Source organism: Peromyscus maniculatus, chromosome 7, assembly GCF_049852395.1.
Source record: "Peromyscus maniculatus bairdii isolate BWxNUB_F1_BW_parent chromosome 7, HU_Pman_BW_mat_3.1, whole genome shotgun sequence".
In the NCBI taxonomy this organism is placed as follows: domain Eukaryota; kingdom Metazoa; phylum Chordata; class Mammalia; order Rodentia; family Cricetidae; genus Peromyscus; species Peromyscus maniculatus.
Genome location: NC_134858.1, coordinates 102,121,929 through 102,143,903, shown reverse-complemented (window position 1 = coordinate 102,143,903; position 21,975 = coordinate 102,121,929). Strand labels below are relative to the sequence as shown.

At 42.0% G+C, this 21,975-nt stretch overlaps 1 protein-coding gene across 2 annotated transcripts in view; it reads left to right on the top strand.

Annotated features, from left to right (window-relative positions):
• The first annotated feature begins 11,183 nt into the window (after window positions 1–11,183).
• Dnajc13 (DnaJ heat shock protein family (Hsp40) member C13) overlaps window positions 11,184–21,975 on the top strand; it is a 118,038-nt gene continuing 107,246 nt past the window's right edge. Inside the window, exon 1 of one of the 2 annotated variants that reach the window (XM_006983611.4) lies at window positions 11,184–11,339. The gene's annotated coding sequence lies outside the window, so the exon portion shown is untranslated. The remainder of the gene's footprint in view (window positions 11,340–21,975) is intronic. The other variant, XM_016002167.3, reaches the window with a different exon arrangement.

The window sequence follows — 21,975 nt, the reverse complement described above, 5'->3', positions numbered from 1 at the left end:
ACCATGCAACTGAGCAACTTAGTTTTTAATATCTACCCCAGAAAATAAAACATATTGGTGCTTTGAGATGACTCAGTAGGTGTGGGGGGACCTGCCCCCACTTTTCCCCCCAGGGTACTCTTGAGCAGGGAGAAATGAGAAATATTTAGATAAAAATAAAGAGGAGAGAGACAGAAACACAGGACAGCCTCGGGAGGGCCTGGGTCAAACCCACCAGCCCCTTCTGTCTCTACTAAAGGGCTTTTAAAGGAATGCCAAGGGGTGGAGCAAAAGACCTCCCCCCCAGCGAAGCCAAACACCTGGTAACCATGCCAGCCATCCCCTAATGCAGCCCTGCTGTGTAAAGCAACCTCAGATCTCACTAGGAAACCTTTGTGGGTTCCCACAAGTAGGTAAAGGACTTGCCTTGCAAATGTGAAGTCCCACGTTTAGATCCCAGAACCCATGCAAAGCTGGATATGGTGGCCTGCATATTTGTAATGCCCGGGCTCCTGTGATGAGATGGGAGGAAGGGCAGGAGACTCTCCAGAAGCTTGCAGGCCACCTGGCCTGACCTATGTGGTTCCAAACAACAAGAGACCCTGGTCCAAACAAGATGGCAGGTTAAGAGAGACACTTGAGGTTATCCTCTGCCCCCCTCGTGCATACTGTGGAGTGAGCATAACCTGAACTCATACACAGTCACACACATTCACACAATACTATGCTCACATGCTTTATTTTTATTGTGTGATGGTATATGTAATATATAGCACACATATTAAATATATTGGATAACCAATGCAAAATTAAAATAATTGTAGGAATAGTCTACCAAGATGAATAATAAAAAGTTAATCTTGCAATGGCATTTAAAATGACCCATCTGCAAGGATGTTCATTTCATCCTTGTGAGTAGAAGGAATAGACCAGAAGCAACCAAAATGTCCTTCAATAGGAAAGAGGTTAAATTTGGTTCATATGCAAAGTGGAGTAATAGTCAGCCTTCATAAATAATGAAACAAATTATACACTTTAACTCTGAGGATGTGGTACAGAGCCATAGGTGCTGTTTGGCACTGGTTGTATAAAGGCTGTACGTACACATACATTTATCCATTATAAAAATTTAAATAGCATCAGTTTACAAAGTGTGTGTGTGCATGGTGTGTGTGTTTGAGTGCCTGTGTGTGGAGGTCAGAGGTTGACATTTAAGCATCCTCCTCTATTGCTTTCTATCTTAGTTTTGAGATAAGCTCTCTTGCTGAACCAGAATCTCTCTGGCTACACTAGCTGCTCAGCACATCCCAAGGATCCTCCATCTCTGTCCTCACCACCCAGCTCTGGGGTTACAGGCATACACTGAATGCCTGGCTTTTTAACGTGGGTGATGGGGACCCAAACTAAGGTTCTTGCATAGCAAGCCTTTTACCAACTGAGCCATCTTCCAAGCCCAAATACTACTAGGTTTTTTTTTTTTTAAGATTCATTGTATTATTTTTAACTATGCTTATGCATTTATGTATGGATATATACACATGGGTGCAGGAGCCTGAAGAGACCAGAGGCATCAGATCCCCTGGCACTGGAGTTACAGGCAGCTGCAAGTTGTTAGAAACTGAGCTCAGGTCCTCCACAAGAGCAGCACCCACTCTGAACCACTGAGCCATCTCTCCAGCCCCAGTATTTTTTTAAGCATGTAGGTTTCCCCCCCAAGGATCTGAGTTTAATTTCACTGGTACTTCAATTAAACAAATTATATCTATAAAAATAGTACTGGTAATAGAAACAATGTTTACTAAGCTCAAGCTATGTATTTTTAAGACGATTTATTTTTGTGTTTTATTTATGTGTGTGTCATGTGCATGTAGGTGCCTGCAGATGCCAGAAGAGGGCACCAAAGCCTGTGAAGCTGGGGTTACAGGTGGTTATAAGCTTCTCAACATGGGTGCTGTGCTGGGAATTGAACTCAGGTCCTCTGGAAGAGCAGTGCAAGCTCTTAACTGTTGAGCTATACACCCAGCCCCCAGCTCAAGCTACGTTTAAGGTACTTTTCTATGCAGTTTAGATGTGCATAGAAATCCCCATAATAACTTCATCAAGTATGTATTCCCTTATATTCATTTTAAGTCGATGGAATTAAGCAAAGAGAGATTGGGAAGAGGTAACTTTCTTTCTTTTAAGTAAAGTGTGGACTGAGTTCTTTGCCCATCAAAGGAGGCTGGCAGCCAGAACCATTGTCATCAAAGTTCTGGTCTGATTCCACCCACATCCTGCCAAGGTGAATTCTTTGGTCATTCTGACTTAACACAGAACTTAAAATGCCTACCTTTTCCTTCCTGTTTCAAAGCTCTAAGTACTGGGAGGCAGGCTCTTCAAAAACCTCAACTCAGGCAACCTTGCCATTTACCTACAGAAAGAAAAGTCCCTTTTCTCTTTGAATCTCATGTATTGGGGAACCGGGGGAGGGGAGCTACTTTTCTTTCCAAGTAATTTTAAAGAAATTCCCCGCTGGCAGGAGAATAGAGGCATGGAGTTGACACAGAAGTCAAGAACTGAAGAAACAGAAAAAAGATGTAAAATATAAACTTCCCATCTGTCAATTATAAAACACTACCAGCGACCCTGTGTCCTTTACATGATCAAAACAATTTAGCCCAAGACACTGAACTGACACCCCCTCTTTTCTAAAGCAAGCCTCCTGTCCAGAGCATCAGACACAAAAGCACATGGAGATGTCAGCCCTTTGATTTTGGACTTCAACTCTCCTAAAGAAAACTGGGCTTGTGAAAAATGTAGCACTGATAATTTAGCCAGCACAAACCATAAAACAGTAGGCTATGTCCTGAAAGAGCAGTGAGACTTACTTCTTGGAAGGCCTTTACCCAGCAAATCAGCTCTGATGTGGGAATTGAAATGCTGCCTGTCGCGTGAAGGCTACAAAACAGTTGATAAATTAAGGTGGTTTATAAAGACATTAATAATACTCAACAGATAGAGATACAAAGAAGGGCGGAAGAGGGCATGGAGCAGGGTGGGAGGAAAGAGCTTCAAGGAAGGTTAAAAGACAATCATTCTATCAACTACCTACTGATCTATTATCTATCTACCTACCTACTTACCTACCTGCCTATCTACCTACCTACTTATCTATTTACTTATCTATCTACCTACCTACTTACCTATCTACCTACCTACTTATATATTTACTTACCTATCTACCTACCTACCTACTTACCTACCTGCCTATCTACCTACCTACTTATCTATTTACTTATCTATATACCTACCTACTTACCTACCTACCTACTTATCTATTTACTTATCTATCTACCTACCTACCTATCTACCTACCTACTTATCTATCTACTTACCTATCTACCTACCTACTTATCTATCTACTTACCTATCTGCATACCTACCTAACTACTTACTTATCTATCTACCTACTTACCTAACTACTTATTTATTTACTTATCTATCTACCTACCTACTTATCTATCTACCTACCTACTTATCTATCTACCTACCTACTTATCTATCTACTTATTTATCTACCTACCTACTTATCTATCTACCTACTTATCTAGCCAGTCAGCTACCCATCCACCCACCATCTATTTGGGTTTTCATTTTCTCTTTTTCTATCACAGACACTGAGGTTCTTATTCTGGCTACCTAAGACTCCTTGACAACAGAAGAACAAGGAAAAGGTAGAAAACACACCCCCACCATTAACATTAGAGACTGAAATGTCAGCAAGTTTTTTTTTTAATCCTTTCTACCAGGAAAGCCATTGTGGCACTATTGTTTGCTGGCCTAACAAAAAAAGAAACCAAGCTTTCACTGAAGAATCAAATGCTGAATCGACAGCCCAGTTTCTGCAAGCGCTTGCTTAGCAGCCACAGACAGCTTCTGTTTGAGTGATATACTGGGTCACATGGAAGAAAAGACATAACAGAAAGCAGGACCAGGCAGAAACTAAATCAGTGCTTTGAAGGCTTACTGGGCTGGCATCAGGTCAGGCATCTCCATCAGGAACTGTTAGCTTTCGTAGGGTGTTCTGTAGTTATTTTGTGTCATGGGAAAAAAAATAATGCTTTATAAAAACCTCAATCTTTCTCATTCAATAGACAACATCAGCCATTCTCAGTAAGTCCTTCCGTGATCTCTACTTCTCTGGGGATTAAGATTTTTTCCCTTTATTTTTATTTTATGTGTATGGATGTTTTGCTTGCATGTATGTAAGTGTGCCACATGCATGTAGTGCCCATAGAGACAAGAAAAGGGTGCACATTAGATTCCCTGGGACTGGTGTTATGAGCCATCATGTGGGTGCTGGATATTATTATATCTGGGTCCTGTGGAAGAAAATGCCTCAAGCATGCCCACAGACCACTTTCATGCAGGCAATTCCTTGGCTGAGATTCCCTCTTCCAAGGTATGTTGGGTTTGTGCCAAGCTGACAGAAACCAGCCAGCACAGGGGTGATTAAAAAAAAATGAGGCAGATAGAAAAAAATTAAAGCTAGAGAGAAAGGAAAGAAAAAGAGATCAATTAAACGTTTTTGAAGACAAAACCAGCAACCTCTGCCCACGTTTCGTGTAAGCCACTACCTCTATTAATAGCAAATGCAGTAACATCACACAACCATCTGCTCCCTTCTGAAAGTCCTGGGGGCTGGGCCCAGTGTGGAGCAAACTTGGCTTATCTTTTCCTCAAGACACAGAGTAGGGGGGAGCAGAAGGGAGCTAAGGGCTGGCAGTAAGGGAAACAAAGGCAAGAGGGGACAGTTCCCATGGCCTGATCTGGTCATCTGCCGCCACCACATGGCCTTCGATTCCAGCTTCATAACAGCTGTCCCTGTTTAAAAAATGAACTCTGACACTAAGATACAGCTGTTTAGGAAAAAAGAAAAAAAAAACATGAGAGAACGTATCAACACCCTCTTCTCTGTCCGCCACCTTGGACAACCACATGAGGCTCTGTCTCACTCGATTTTAGATTCTCCTGTGGTTTCACTTCTCCTGAGTCACTGACTTCAGTTTCACTGGAAACAGTGCCCTTTCTTTTCATCCTAATGGAGGCTCCAGATGGGATGAAATGAAGGAGACTATAGATGCAGGAAGGCTGTGCTTTCTGTACTTGGAAGATGCCTGTTATGAAAATTCTGTATTCGTAGATGCTTGATGGCTTTGAAGAGCTGGTTTAACTAGCAGTCATTTTTTTTTTTTTTCTCCTGAGACAGAGTCTCTCTGGGTAACAGCCCTGGCTGTCCTGGAACTCACCATGTAGTCTGGGCTGGCCTCGAACTCCGAGTGATCCACCTGCCTCTACCTCTCAAGTGCTGGGATTAAAGGTGTATGCCACCACACCTGGCTAACTAGCAGTCATTTTTAACAAAAAGATCAAATATTGGGGCTGGAAGGATGTCCTTGAGATTAAGAGCATGGGTTGCTTTTCTAGGTTCAATTCCCAGCACCCAAATAGTGGCTCACAATTTCAGTTCCAAGAGATCTGATGCCCTTGTTGGCCCTCCATGGGTACAAGCCAAACACATGGTACACAGACATACATGTAGGCAAAATACCCAACCCATAAATAAAATGTTTTTTAAATGATTAAATGTTGTACTATAAAACTCATGTTGATAAGAATGAAATCCAAGCTGAAGGCCTAGCATGTCATTCTGGGAAAATGCATGAGCCGGTAAGTGCAGCCGTTTTGTTTTTACTTTAAACTTCTCTAATGTAAACTTTTCCCAAGATGACTCCCAGTGTTTACTCCTGACCATGGGGAGAAGAAGTCACGGCTAGTACAGCTTATGTTTACCTGAGTACAGTGATACAGAACATGGATGCTGAAATCCAAGAGTCCTGGCTCAGAGACATCACTGTTCTCCAGTGACCTGCAGGCCATCTTGTAAGTTTTGGGTTCCTAATCTGAAAAAAATGGGAAAAATAGCAGCATTTTTTTTTGGGTGTATGTTATAAAAATTAAATCAGAAGAACATTGAGGTGGTTCAGCTGTTAAGAGGACTTGTTGCCCTCACAGACGGTTTGGTTCCCTGGACCCACATGAGGGCTTACAACCATCTGGAACTCTAGTTCCAGGTGATCTGATACTCTCTTCTGACCTCATCAGGCATCCAGAATACATATGCTGCACATACAAACAGGTAGGCAAAACACTCACACACATAAAATAAAAATAAATAGGTTTAACAAATTAAATTAAATCAGCAGCCGGAGAGAGAGCTTAGTCAGTAGAGTCTGTGGAGCAAGCATGAAGACCCAAATTAAATTCCCAGCACACACCGAAAAACCTGGGCTTGGTGGCATACATTTGTAATGCCATCACTGGGGAGGCTCTCCTGCCAGTGAGCCTAGCTTAAAAACAGCAGGCTCTGGTCTCAGTGAGAGACCTTGCCTTAAAATAATCCAGCTAGATGGATGGCACCTAGGGAACACCACCTGAGGTTGACCTCTGGCCTACATATATATGAGCACACATGTATATCCCACTAGTATCAAGGAGAGAAGGAAAGGCAGAGAATGTGTAAAGGAGCTGATAAATTAGCACAGTACAAATTAACTGTTCAGTGACTGACAGGCTGATCCAAAAGCTGAACTGTTTTTCCTTGACTACCTGAGGCAGTACAGAAAACTAACAAGTTAATTACTTATTTGGAAGGTGCTCAGCAATGAGGAGTCACCATATTTCACTTGTCTCCAAGCTAAAGCACCAGAAAGCAGCAGTTCCGTTCAGTTACTAGTTACCAGTGCTGGCTGGATGTACTAGTTACCAGAGACAGTTTTGCAAAACCTGAGTGTAGGTGGAGTTTCTCTGTGTCTCAGCAGCTGCTCCCAAATAACCATTCAGAAACTTATTAATTATAAATGCCTGGCCAATAGCTCAGGCTTGTTACTAGCTAACTCTTACAACTTAAATTAACCCATTTCTATTCATCTGTGTGCTGCCCCAAGACTCATGGCTTTTACCTCTCCCGTATGTCCTACTTCCTTTCCATCTGGCTGGTGACTCCTCAGACTCATTAACTTCACCCCTCTTCTTCCCAGCATTCTCCCTGTCCTGGAAATCCTGCCTAGCCATTGGCCAGTCAGATTTTTATTAACCAATGAGAGTAATACATATTTACAGTGTACAAAAGATTATTCCACAGCACCCGAGCCAGTCGGGTTTTATAACCCAGTTGCTGTCTTAGTTCCCTTTCTTCCTGTTGCTGTGATAGTCTCCTGACAAAAGTAATGAAAGGAAAGAAGGAAGGGATTTATTTCTGACACAGTTCAAAGTAGAGTCCATCATGGAAGGGAATTCAAGGCAACTGGTCACACTGAATCCACAGCCAGAGAGCAGACACTGATGAATGAACGTGTTCAGCTCACTTCCTCCTTTTTGTACAATCCAGGGTCCCAGCCCAAGGAATGGTGCCAGCCACAGTGGGCAAGTCTTCCACATCAATTAACCTAATCAAGATAATCCTTCACTGGCATGTCCCTTTTAAGAATAGCAGACTATATAATTGTTTCTGTATTTAGAGTTGAGTCTAATCTCTCCGTGTACATAGATAATTCACTGCAATATTTCTGAATGAAGGATTTCTTATCAGGTTTTAAGGAGCACAGGGTAAGTGTCCTTTATCTGAAATGCTTTTGTCAAAGTCTTTCAGATTTCATATTCTTAAGAGAGGATTGGAACATGTGTGATTTTAGCAGGTGAACATCCATAATTCAAAACTTTGAAATATAAAATGCACCAAAACCTGAAACTTCTCAGGTGCTAATATAAATGTCAAATTTTGGAGTTATTTTGGATTTTAGATTTCCTGATTAGAGATGTCCAACCTTATTAGTGTATTAAATGTATTGTATTAATTACTTTTCTGTGGCTGAGATAGAACACCATGACCAAGACAATTTATAGAACCAAGAGGTTAATGAAACCTAAAGGCTTATGATTCTAAAGGGACCAAAAGGCCATCATGATGGGGGAGCACGGCAACAGGATGCAGGCTTGGCAGTTCTAGCAAGATTCTGAGAGCTCACATCCTTTACCATAAGCAAGTAGCAGAGAGCAAACTAGAAGCAGGTGGGGCTTTATACTCTCAAAGCCTGCTTCCAGAGACACACTTCCTCCAGCAAGGCTGCACCTCCAAAACCTTCCCAAACCCTGCCACCAACTGTGGACCAAATGTTCAAATGCCCATGACCACAGGGGATACTTCTCTTTCCATCACACATATAATCAATGAAAAATTATTCATGTACAACTTTGCACTTTTCAAATTAATCTTATTTCATGTACAGTAGCCTCATAGGGATGGTGGTTAACGTATTTAAAAACAGTTTATCTGGGGGTGGTGATGAATGCCTGTAATCACAGCATTCTAGGAGCTAGAGAGATGGCTTAGCAGTTTAAAGTACTTGTTGCTTCTACAAAGGGGCTGGATTCAATCCCAAGCACCCACAGGGTGGCTCAAAACCATTCATAACTCTCGTTCCAAGGCATACTTCTGGCCTCTGCAGGCACCAGGCAAGCAAGTGGTTCGGATACACTAGTGGGCAAAACACTCATACTATAAAATAAATAGGTCTAATCAAAATTTTAATAAACTAAACCCACAGAACAGACAACGAGAAAGAAGAATCGAAAGTGCAAGGCTAGCCTGGGATACATACCAAGAAACCATGTCTCAAGTGGCAAAAACAAGACAAAGCAAGCGGTGAAGAAACAAGAGACAGACACGGCTGTGTGGTAGAGCTCTCAGAGGTTATTTTGGGTCTGGACATTGATATGGTTAGAAGGGTCCCTTTAACAGCAGCAGGGGATTCAATAAACAGGGTGTGCCATGTGGATCTTTTAAGATCTTGAGCCTCTCCCGTGTTGAATGTCAACTCAAAACACAGATAAAATTACGGCTGTCTAGAAAGCGGTGAGGTGTGTATTTTAAACGCTTTGAAATATTATATCACACAATTTGGACTGAAAATTTGATAGGTGTGCACTGTGAAAAAGTATTTGCAATCTTGGACTTTGAAGAAAGAAAGATAAATACAGAAAGAAAAGTCTGAAGGTCTACCTTGAATCTGACACCTCTTTCAAAAAGTTTAGGGGGTGGGGAAGAAGTAACTTAACGGGAGTCCAGGGAGAATTGAGCCAAGTCCTACTTGCCCCGATTCTTGTCTCTAGTTCTAGCATCTTGAGAACAGCGACAGATTTATGTAAACCCACCTAAGAGAAATTAAGAAGTTGGACAGAGGCTGGGTCCATCCGTGAAAGATGGGTGAAAACGGAGGTAAGGATAGGAGAAGATGATGTGGTCCGGTGTACTGGCAGGTGCCGAAAGGCTCTGACACAGGTGAGGAACAGGACAAAAACGAAAAGCAAAACCAAACAACCCCCCAAACTGCCTGTGCAAGCCAAGACTTGTTGCAAGAATATGCGGCTTCTCAACTTCAAGCAGGCTCCAGAGGCAGGGAATTTTCCACTACAGGGGAGCGAGGCGGTTCATGTTACCTAAGCTCCTTTCTACTCTGAGAATCCATTTACTTGGTTCCAAAGACTGAACAGAGAGGCAGTGTCAGGGTTTGGCTGTTTGATGGCCTTGGTGTTACACTCTCTGTGGCCAAATCTCGGCTCAACCCTTAGGATGAAGCTTACCTTGAACTAGCCACTTTGACTCTCTGGGTCAGCTTCCTCTACCAAATTGAAATAGTACAGCCCACATTTATTTCCGGCAATTCTCTAAGTCTCCATAATATATAAAAAGCCACATAAGTACACACTTTTGTTTCCATGAGGGCTAGGAGGGCCCCTTAACTCTCATCCTGTTTCTTTTTTCTTGTCCCTTCCCACTCTATTCAGGTCCTGTCTTTACAAACTAGCTGTTCCTGGTTGCTCAAATGCACCTTATCTTACTGGCACAGGGTAGGAAAGCCTATCTAAAGAAAAACGCAATAGTCTCCACTAACAAGAGGGGTCCATTGGTCAAGGAGCCAAGTCTGTAAAAAACGATTTTACGTATTTTTCACCCCATAACCGCCATCTATAAAACTAGCCAAGCACAGACTGGGTCCCTGAGAAATTACAATTCCAGAGTTGCTACACAAAAGGAATACTGAGCTCACCACAAGCCTTTAAACCTACAAGTTGCTTTAATTTTTTTTTTTTTTCATAGAATCACTTTGTAAAGAGCATTCTGCACATCTCAGGTCTGAAATGAGGCAGACTTTCCTTAAACTATTGCTCATATATCCGACACAATTGCCATCCGAACGCTTATTTTATTCTGATACTCTCTCCATCTTCGGAATCCCTCTCTTTATACAGTTTCAGAGAGTTGCTATCTAGAGAGAAGTTTAATCAACTACTTGAGCTCAAACACTAAGTCTACTTACCATGGGTCTACACCTCAATTTATCTGAACATGAAGGATAATCCCCATCTCAGACAGCTGAGGGCCAATTTGCCCTAAGTAAACCCCTGGCTCTGGGATCAGAGGGCAGTAACTGCAGCAGTGTTCCATGTCCAGCACTCCACCCGCAAAGGCCTTTGACCTCTGAGCCTTTGGTCTCCATCACCTCGCAGACCACCCCAAACTTAACGTCCTGCTCAGCTATGCATAGATCTGGGCGTGCCAACAGCAAGTAAAACCTTTAGGCTCCCAATGTAGCTAAACCAGAGATGTGCACTGAGGCTTCCAACGGCTTCGTGGATGCGCCACGACACTGAGGTCTGGGACCAAGGGGCAGGAACGCTCCGGTTCAGAGTTACAATAGCCAGCGCCAGCCAGACACAGGCTGGGGGGCGTGGCTCCACGTGCGCACACCCGCTCCAGGGGGCGTGGCCTCCCGGGAGGCGCCAAGGGGCGTGGCCCTTCGCAACCCTCTTGGCCTAGCGATCTCTCGGCCCAGCCTTTCTCTCTGCGCACGCGTACTTCTCGAGAGGCGGGACGGCGGGCGGCGCGCACGCGGCGTTTCCCGGAAGGCGGCGAATGGGCCGCAGAGGGAGGGGCAATGCCCGCCCGAGGGCGGGGCGCAAGGCGGAAGCGCCGAGGTCAGCTGACTGGGTCTCGTGACGGCCGGGGCGGCGGCCACGCAGGCGCGTTGGTGTTCAGCGCTCTCAGCCTGGGCGAAGATGGCGGCGTCCAGAGCGAGCCTCTGAGAGGCGGAGGGAGGAGCGGAGGGGTGGGGGCCGCGGCGCAGGAACCCGCGGCGACAGGCCCCGGCGGGGAAAGGGAAAGCGAGAGGGGAAGGGGCCGGCGGCGCCTCATCCCGCTCAGGACGTGGAGCCGGCGGCGGGCGGAGCTCGGGCTGGAGCGCCTCCAGCCTCCGGCGAAGGTAAAGCCGCCTCCGGCTCTGGGGTTCTGCGATGCCGCTTTCCACCTGCGGGGACCCAGGGGCTCCGGGCAGGGACCGCTGGGCGGGCGGTGTTCAGCTGCTGCGGCCCGAAGCTGCTAAAGCAAGCCGCTGCTCCTCCAGCCGCTGGGGTTCCTGCGCCGGGACCCTCCCCTCCCCTCCCTCGGCTCTGAGTGACATTTGCCCGGGGCACTGCCCTGGCAGCCCCACCCCTCTCTCTGCCTGGTAGTCCTCTCTTCCCCCATCACTGTCCCTGTCCCCCTCTTCTCGGTCACTGGCCCTGACTCCACACCTCCTTCCCCTGTGGGCTCCGCCCTCGGGATTCCCTCCTGGATGCCGGCGCCTCCGGTTTCCTTGGGTCAGCGGTCCTCTTTTCTTCCTCTTGGGTCCCGCGTAGACTCGCTTTACTTTTCTTTCTTTTTCTTTCCTTTTTTTTTTTTCCTTCTTCAGCTTTGTTTCGATTTATTGGGAAAGGAGGAACAGCTGCTCTTCTCTTCTCCAGGCCCTTATCAAGTTTCCCCCCAAGGCTTTTCCTTCATACAAAGTAGCCTGGCCTGTTCACTGTTGCCCGTGCTGGGTTGCTGTAATTTCTTCACCTCTGAACCTTTGGGGAAGGTGAAGCAGGATGTGGACGCTCAATGAAGTGGCTATTGAGACTACACCTGCATGCCTTTTCCCAAAAAGCCCCCTGATGTAGGATGCTAAATTAACCGCTCTTGTCTTGAAACCGTTTCCTTGATCACTTGGTGGAGGGATGATGTAAATAAAAGTCGCCCCCTTACATAGAGATGAATTCCCAAAGGAATGATTTCTCACTTCCTGGATCTGCTTTTCCCTTTTATTCTACTCTGTGTAGTTTTTGTTTGTTTGTTTCTAGTTCTTTATTCTTTAACTTTGTTTAACTTACAGCATAAAACCCTTTTAATTTTCAAATACAATGTAAAACAATGTGTAAACCCCAATATCGCAAATGGTAGCTTGGCTCTTCATATCATACTGCGAACAGGGACCATAAATCCTACTTGAGAAAACACTGCGTTTATGCTTGCTTTAAAACAGGAAGTACAATAAAGGAGGAAAAGAGTCAGAGTTAAGAAATAAGGATGTAAAGACATTATGTCCTGGACCAATACAGCATTTCTATTCCCCTGAAGAGCTATGGATATTTTCTTTTTCTAATATGCCAGTAATACTCTAAATCATACTAGTAAGCCTAGTTGCAAACAAATCACGTTCCTTTTTTTTTTGCGGGGGGGGGGGGTTGAGACAGGGTTTCTCTGTGTAGTCTTGGTTGTCCTGGAACTCACTCTATAGATCGGGCTGGCCTTGAACTCACAGAGATCCGCCTGCCTTTGCCTCCCAAAGGCTGGAATTAAAGACTTGCACCACCACTGCCCAGCCAAATCAAGTTCTTAAGGTAAAAAATTACTAAAACATGAATGCCATTGGTAAAAGGGTTATACAGTGGTGGAAAGCATGAATTATTTATTACACATAACAGAGGATGGTTGCCCAGGCAGACATTAATAAACTGCTCTTCTTAAACGTCTAAGAAAGGCTACTAGTGGAATCTGGTTCCCAATAGATACTAAACTGGAGTTGAAATAAAAAGGGGCATGTGCTACCTCAGTTGTCTCTACACAGGTGAACACGAGGTTTCTGTTGCGCAGACTTTCCCCTGCTTCTCTGAGGTACGAAGAGGGAGCAAGGTGGGAACAAGCTTGTGCACCTAAATGGCAGGCAGCTCAGTTTTCTTTGTTGCTAAGGCTTTGGTCTAATGTCGGGCAGTGGTTAAGGTGCAGTTTTTAGTTTGTTATGCTTTGTTTTAGTTTTCATGTATCAGGGTTTTGTTTTTTTGCACTTAAAATATTGTTTGAATTAGCCGGGCGGTGGTGGCGCACGCCTTTAATCCCAGCACTCGGGAGGCAGAGCCAGGCGGATCTCTGTGAGTTCGAGGCCAGCCTGGGCTACCAAGTGAGTTCCAGGAAAGGCGCAAAGCTTCGCAGAGAATCCCTGTCTCGAAAAACCAAAAAAAAAAAAAAAAAAAAAAAAAAAATATTGTTTGAATTTATTTATGTGTTTGTGTTCATTTGTGTTCATGTGCCATGGAGCATGTGTGGAGGTCCTAGGACAGCTTGCGTGAGTGCTCTTGCTCTTCTTTATGTAGAACCTTGGGATTGAACTCAGGGAGTTAGCTGTGATGGCGGTCTCCATCACGTGGGACAGGAGGATTGAATGCAGGTTGTTAGGCTTGTGGAAGGCCTCTTTACCTGCTGAGCCTTCTTCATGGCCTGCAGTTGTTTGGAGATACAGTTTTTAGTGTTTCTCACCTTCATCGGCTTCACTAAAACCTTCTTCCTTTTTATATAAAATAATTGTTAACATGAATTTGCTCTCCTGAAATCATTTATACCATTCAGCTTTGATTCTGAGACTAAAAGATTTGCTTGCATCTTTACAGCAACAGAAAAAAAGTAGACTAACTTCAGGTTGATCGCTTCAAAGACTGCTTAGAGAACTGAGGAGTTAGTAAAGCACTAGCACAGACTTTAAGAAGGAGTTGGAGAGGGAGGGTGAAAGCTAGGGGAGGACCTTTGGACAGTGGTTAAGAGTTCAGCTAGAAGAGCTGAAAAAGGATGAAAGCGGACGTGCCAACTTAGAAACTATTTATTATATACAAACTTCACTGGGTTTGCTTCTAGGAAACTGAGAGTCTGTTTTTCAGAGCCAGTGGAGGGGAACAGCAGCAGAGCTTAGGGTCAAGAAATTGCTCTAAAGTGTTCTCTCCTCGGAATAACAAGGTTTAATATATGTGTGGGGGCCATATTACAAACACTACTAATATAGATCGACCAACCTATCTGTCTGTCTCTCTGTCAAGAGTGCTTAGGGGAATATGGAGAAGGTGAGAATGTCTAGGGGAGGGGTCCTGAATGCCACGCTATGGTTGAGGGTTAGTCAGGAGACTCAAGAAGGCCATATTCCTGACCCTGTGACATAATACAGGATTCAGACTGATTCTTAATCAGAACAGAGACTGCATCTCCGTCTCCTGCCACCGCACTAATATGGTTTGAATACATCACCATCTTTACAGAATACTGCAAGGAAAAACACAAGGTTACATGAAGCACAACACAAAGGTTAGACAGAGATTTCTCTAGTTAAATCACCTCCCACCACAGATATACATTATTCTGCAGAAGAGTGAGGCCTGTGGTGTCCTGAGGTTAACTGTTGTAAGGGTATAAACCCAGCTCAACTTCTAACTAGGTTAACATACCCTCTGCATTCATGGCCTGACGAAGGGGATACTCATTTCTGATCATGAAATTATTCACCTTAGTTTCCACTACTGTATATGTGTCCAGCTTCCAGGGAAACAAGAAGCCTATGAAAAGCTAAGCCTATGAAAAAAAGGAAGAAATTCCTAAGAGAGCAATTATCATAGCTACACTCAGATTGATGTAGGTAGATAGTGTTATCCAGCATGGAATTTCAAGTGACCATTAATGACTGATGCAGAAAAATGGTCAATGCTGGATGATTTGAGTAATTTCAAGAACATAGGAACTGAAGGACTTGAAAAGAAGTACTGGAAATGAAAAGCACAGTAAAGAGATGCAGAATGCCTTTGGGCTTACCTGATTGGTCACTGCTGAGGATAAAACTGGCAAACCTCTATGTATGTCAGTAGAAAATATCATTCTGTGTCACTAAACCATTGAAGAAAAACACATCCAAAGATTTTGGAAATAGGGGCTGAAGAGATGGCTCAGTGGATAATAGAATTTGTTGCTCGTTTTGGAGATCTGACTTTGTTTCCCAGTACTCAGACTAGGTTACTCAAAACCACCTGTAACTCCAGCTCCAGAGGATCCAGATCCCTCTTCTGGTCTCAGCATGGACCTACATCTGCTTGCAAATAGGCACACAAACATACTTTAAAAAGAATAAAAATAAAATTTAAAAAGTTTGGATGGCTGGGCTGTGGTGGTGCACATCTTTATTCTCGGCACTCAGGAAGCAGAGGCAGGCAGATCTCTGTGGGTTCAAGGCTAGCCTGGGCTACAGAGTGAGTTCCAGGATAACCAGGGCTATATAGGGAAACCCTATCTCAACACCCCCCCCCCCCCCAAAAAAAAAGTTTGGAAATAGCAACAGTTTTTTTTTGTTTTGTTTTTTTTTTCACTTTAATAGGTGAAACTTGAGTCTCTACAGAGAGAAAGAAAAGAAAAATTAAGTTTTAAAGTTCTTCTGTAAGATTTTGTAATGGAAATTAGCAGTGTATTTCACTGTATCATGTAAAATTAGAAGGTTAGGCAATAATACAAAGGATGAGATACTGAAAATGCTCTGAAATATATTTTTCAAGGTAGAATGGTCAAAACTATTAGAGTTCTAGTGTGTATTTTAAACATATAATATGTAAGTATGTTATAAATATATACAATATAAAAAGTATATATTATAAATATATATACAAACTTATACACATACATATATAATCCTGTAAGATGTATACACATCACAGATGTATAGTCTGCAAGAATCCCTCTGTGAAAGCTTGGTTAAGATAAATGGATGGAGAAAGATATACCATGAAACCAAAAGATTGTAGAATATTATTTTAAGGTGTATTACTTTCGTTTATGTTGCATTTGTTTAACTCTGTGAAGCTGTGTTACTGTGCCTGTCTAAAATACTTGATGGTCTAATAAAGAGTTGAATGGCCAATAGCGAGGCAGGAGAAAAGATAGGCGGGGCTGGCAGACAGAGAGAAAATGTAGAATAAAAAAACTGGGAGAAGAGGAAGAAGTAGACAGAGAAAAAGGAGGACTCCAGGGGCCAGCTACCCAGCTACACAGCTAACCACGGAGTAAGAGTAAGATTTACAGAAGTAAGAGAATGGGAAAAGCCCAAAGGCAAAAGGTAGACGGGATAAGTTAAGAAAAGCTGGCAAGAAACAAGCCAAGCTAAGGCCCGTCATTCATAATTAAGAATAAGCCTCCATGTGTGATTTATTTGGGAGCTGGGTAGTGGACGCCCCAAAAGAGTTTAAAAAAAAAAAACACAAACCAAATAACAAAAGATAGCTCCATTAACTAATTTAATAGACAGAATTGACTTTCTGGTATATTGTATTAATTCATTATTACAAGCAAATTCTCTAAGAAAATAGACCTAGTTGTAAAACATAAAACTAAAAAAATTCTAGAGGACATCTGTTGGAACTTTAGTTTTTAGGGAGGATACCAAAAATGCCCATAAAAGAAAAAATATGTATTTGGCCAGCAAATGATGCAAACATGCTGTACACTTAATAATCACACCTCTTTGGTAGCATATAAAGTCAAAAGGCATTTATGATAAAAAATAGTTCTACTATAACAAGGCCGTGTGCTTTCCTAAAAATCACTTTACTATGTAAAATTGAATAAAACCAGGACTTACATGAAAAATAGGTTAAGATCACAGAATTGGGAAATTTTACAGTAACACATTTAAAGCAATGGGAACTTGGAAGCAGCACTGTTTGGCACATATCAGTACTCTGGCACTTTGTTAGTTGCTTATGGACATGAGCATTGGAAGGGGTCACAATGTATTGAGTTACTGTGAAGTTTTGAAAGGAGAAAATGTAATGAAATGGAATGTGAAGTTGTGTGGTGTACATGTGAACTGTAGTTCATTGATTTGTGGTGTGCATGTACATGCTTTGAGAATTTTTAAGTAGCTCTAAATAGTTTTCTGCATTCAACTTATGTTTCCCAGTGATTTTTGAAATAGCACATCAGCAGATGTGCATTTGGAATCATACTCCTCCCAAGTGCTGAGTATATGCTAGGCAGATACCGTACCTCTGAACTGTGGCCTCAGCCCAGTGTACCAGCCATGTTGGAATAAATTAATAATAAATTATCAAAATAGCATTGTAGCAGAAATGACTTTATGCATTTCAATATACAAATAAGTATGACCACATCACAGTAAGCAGTGAAATTGTCAGAGATGTGCACCTTTGCATAGAATCAGTTTGGAACAGAAACATGGATGGGTACAAGTTTGTCATCTTGGTGACTCAAATACCACAAGTGGAATTGCTTTTAGCATTGTTTCCTGAACTGAACAAGGTAAATATAATTTCTCAATTTATGGTAGCTGTAGTGTTGGAAAATTGTTGTATATTAAGCCCTGTAGAATTTATTTTGTGATTTATATTTAAATTGAATTAGGTTATGAGGCTAGTTCATTATAAATAGGTTTTCCTCTATGCAAATGAGCACTTGGACATTAAGGACAGGTTTTTAAGTCTGTGTGTGTCTGTTTCTGTGCACTTAACTGGAAGTCCCACTGAAGGCCAGAGAGAGTGTTGGATCCCCTGGATTTGGAGTTTCAGGCTGTTGTGAGTCCCTTGATGTGGATGTGTGGAACTGAACTCAGTAAGGTCTTCTAGATGATCAGTTCATGCTCTTAACCACTGAGCTGTTTCTCCAGCCCCTAGTTGAGAATTTTAATCAGTATTTTTAACACATTTTCCTTCTGGAGCAAAGTACTTTTGCTGAGTGCATGCCAGTCCATAATCCCTCTTGTTATAGAAACTGATTCATAGTCATGGGAACTTCCCAGAGAGTCACTGATTTAGTGAATATCCTTTTAGCAACCAGCTGAAGCCAGGGCATGGTTAAGGTGCTCTTCAGTGACTTAAGACAGAATTACCTGTGGAAAGGTGCATCTAGTGTGGCATACTTACTCTCAGTTATATCCATGTGCTCCTTATTCAACAGCCTGCATACTGTACTTACGGGCTGCTTATGAAGAAATATGATTTCTAAAACAGGATCAGAAGCAGTGTTTTGTCATGTTTCTCGTAGACCATACCACCTGAATAGCTCATGTATTTAGCCAATGTCCTGAGGACTGGTTTGTACTTAACTAACAGGAAAAAAACAAAACACCTAAAGCAGTTTGCAGTAATTACCCTCATGCTCTGCCTTTAACTGTAGTTATCAGAACTTAAAGAACTAGTAAGGTTTTATATGGACTAGGCTTTCTCTAATAGATCTAAAATTCTATACCAACTTGACTGAATTGTTAGACTTTTACAGGCATTTCTGATTTGTGTTCCTGTGGTATTTTTGCTGTAGAATTCCTCTCCCTCAAACTTGTAGTCACGATTCAGAATGTATTTTGAGTATTTATCAAATCTTAGAGCAGATAAGCTTCATTTCCCCCAAACCTTTAAGTCACTGGATTTATTTTTTAAAGTGGAATAGTCCTCTTTAAAGATAATATAGAAAGTGTTCTGTAGGTTATAAACTCTGTGGGAGAGGTAGAAATAATATAGGCATTTCAGAAAGAACAAACTTGAAAGCTGTTACTGTTTCTTAGTATTGGGTGGGAGAGAAATTTTTGCCACATCAACTCCCCGTGTTTTAGTAGTATTTCTTGGGTATGGAGTACTGACTGTAAAACATAACTCAAACTAGGTGGCTGCAGGATGAAAGGGAAAACAAGTTAAAACAGCCACTAAAGATCTCTGTCGCCGACTAGGGCCTCCTTACCATGGCAGAGGTAAACTTTGAAGTGCCTGCTAACTGAACTAAAGAGCTTGCTCCTCCAGAGTGTGTTGTTCTGGCAAAAGCCAGATTCTGCTTTGAGATCCAGTGAAATAGAACTGAGGTCTAGAAAGCCTGAGAAATATGTCAGAACTAGAATACATAAATGATCAGCAGCACAGATTTTAAAAGAATGGAACACATTTCTGAAAAGATGAATATTCTTTCAAATGGAATACATTTTTCAGTTTTGGAAAGGGCAAAGTTACAATACATTTTCCATGAAAAATTTAGTTTTTCAAATAATTGGTAAATATATCTAGAAATGAAAACTTTTCTCAGATGGAATCAACATATGTATGATTAAAATAGGATAGATGGCTCAGTTGGAATCAACATATGCGTGATTAAAATAGATCTCTTTCAGCTCAGCATTTGATTTATGTTGCTAAATAGGAAAGACAATAAAATTAACTGCTGTGGTGGGTTGGGAGGTAGCTCAGCACAGCATGAGATCCCAAGTTCAGTTCGCAGAACTCATTTCAGAAAGCCAGACGTGGTAGTACCTATAATCTCAGTACTGGGAAGGTGGGTACAAGTGGATCCCTGGGCTCACTCACAGACTAGCTTAGAGTAACGTGTGTCCAGGCCACTGAGAGACCTTGTCTCCAAAAAAACAAAACAAAACCCAGTTCTATGAACACTTCTAGAGATTGGCCTTGGTCTCCACACACATGCATTTGCACACCTGCATACACAAATAACTGCTGTGGTACATATGTACAGTACTTCCCCATTGAGACTAAGAGTGTGCTTTCAGATTTAGGGGTTGCATTCTAATATATCTTCCCTCCTTTTGTTTCATGAAGAAATTCCTAATTGACTTTTTAAGAAAGAATGGAGCAGAACTGAGGTTATTAATACTGATGTCACAAATAATACAATAGCACACTGTAACTTCTGGACAGTTATTGGGGTATATGATTATCAGTCGAACATAGATGTTACTGTTTGCTTCCCTATTCTGTGACAGCATTTTTCTCTAGGGGATCAAACTCTTCAAGTTATGGGGTGAAACCATAGTGATCTGTTTCTTGCTATTTTAAGGTTATTGTGGGTATCATACGCTTTGCACACACTGATTTGTTCTTTCTGAAGAAAATATTTTAACTTGGACATAGGCATACATTAAAATGAATCAAGAATTTAAAAAAAAAAATGACCTGAGTGCAGTACTTTATGTTCTGGCTATGGAGGTGACTTGAGACCGGAGGGTCACCTGATTCTAACTTAAGAGTTTGAAGGCACTGAGGTAACTTAATGAGACTCTGACAAAGAACAAAAACAAAACGTAGCAGGGTTAAAGTTCAGGTGGCAGGTTTCCCCAGAGATAGCACATTTTATCTAAAACAGTTTAGATGCAGCTTTTTAATCTGGGTAAAGCCTTTTTTCAACCTTTTGTTTGAAACAGTACTAAGCTAGTAATATAATTTATATAGATTTCAAATCTGGTTGTGAAAATTAGATTTCTAAGAAGCCAGTGTAAAGGATTCTCCTTTAGTTAATTGCTGCCTTGGTGGTGGATCCCATGAGATAAGCTGCTGTGACTGTCTGCCATGTGAGATGTGCTTACACAGGGAACGTTGAACAGTGACTCCAGTGGAGGAAAGTGTCTCTTTGGGAAAGGAAAGCATGCTCGCAGATTTTCCTCAGCATTCTGTAGACATGCCACTGTTGGCCAAGTCGGAAGAACTTTCTGTCGGACACACCTCCTTCTGGCATGTTGAGGTTAACATCTTATTGTCATTGCTTTATCACAGTTCTTTCTATCCATATGTCTCTCCATCTTAATTTTTCATGCATTTCAGAACAAACTCAAGCTTTAATTCATTACCTGAGAGCAAATTCTGTACTTAGATTACATAGATTCAAAAGAGGAAAAAATAGTCTCTTCCCAATCATTCCAAATTGTCCTATTTATATATATAAGAATTACTTTCAGATGGTTGTGAAAAATAATATGCTTTTAACAGATGAAAAACCTTACTCCAATTCCTGTGTTCATTAATTTTATTTTGTAGTGTTTTCATTAATCCTTAGCTACTGAGTCCTTTGAAATTATTTAACACAAGCAGGCACGTGTGCATGCAACCTTTTCCATTTAACAATCTGGTTGTAGTCTGCCTCAGGCTACGCCTGTGTTAGTCGCTTCAACCTGAGTTTATTTAGTGTCAGCTTGATGTAGGGCTCTGCTCACTAGACTCAGCTTCTGATCTTTCTCTCTCTCTGTTTCTCTGTCTTTGTGTGTGTGTGTTTCAAGTCAAAGTCATGTATCTCCTCCATACCATTGTAATTTTACTCATAAATGATTGTAAATGGGTGCCAGCATTCACTACCAGTAATAAATTAAAATGCATGACTGTTATTCCAACGCACAAAATGTGGAATTCATTGAAAAGAGAGACTCCAGCCAAAACACAAGACAGTTGAACCTAGGGCATGCGCTGTCCCTGAGGACAGCCCAAACCCTTTTTATTTTGTATTGTTTTGAGGCAGGGTCTTGCTATTCATCTTTACTTACTTAAATTCATTCTCCTGCTTTAGTCTCCCAAGTTTCAGGATTATAAACATGCACCACCATGCCTGCCAAGCCTGAATTTTAATTTGACTTTTTAACCTTTATTGCATTTCTATCAAAAGAATAACCTGAGATGTTACAAAGAAGTTGTAGTAGTGATATGCCAGGCTATAGAGTAAAAACCATTGAAGCTGACCTGTCAGCCAGTGGAGATACCTTCAGCATAATTTAGTTACAGGGAACATGCAAATAAGCTCTTCCCTCATCAAAACCAAGTGTAAATCTTGGGATTTGAAATGGGACTTTTTTTTTTTTTTCTTTTTAAATTATTGGTCTGAGGCCTTGAACTGGGAACGACAAGTCAGTCAGTGTGGGTAGAAGTAGATAGCCAACCCCAAGGCCCTCGGCCTGTTTCTTCTGTAATGTCCTGTCTACCTAAAACGGGACATTCTTTCAGGAATGAATTTAGCTGATAGTTTTT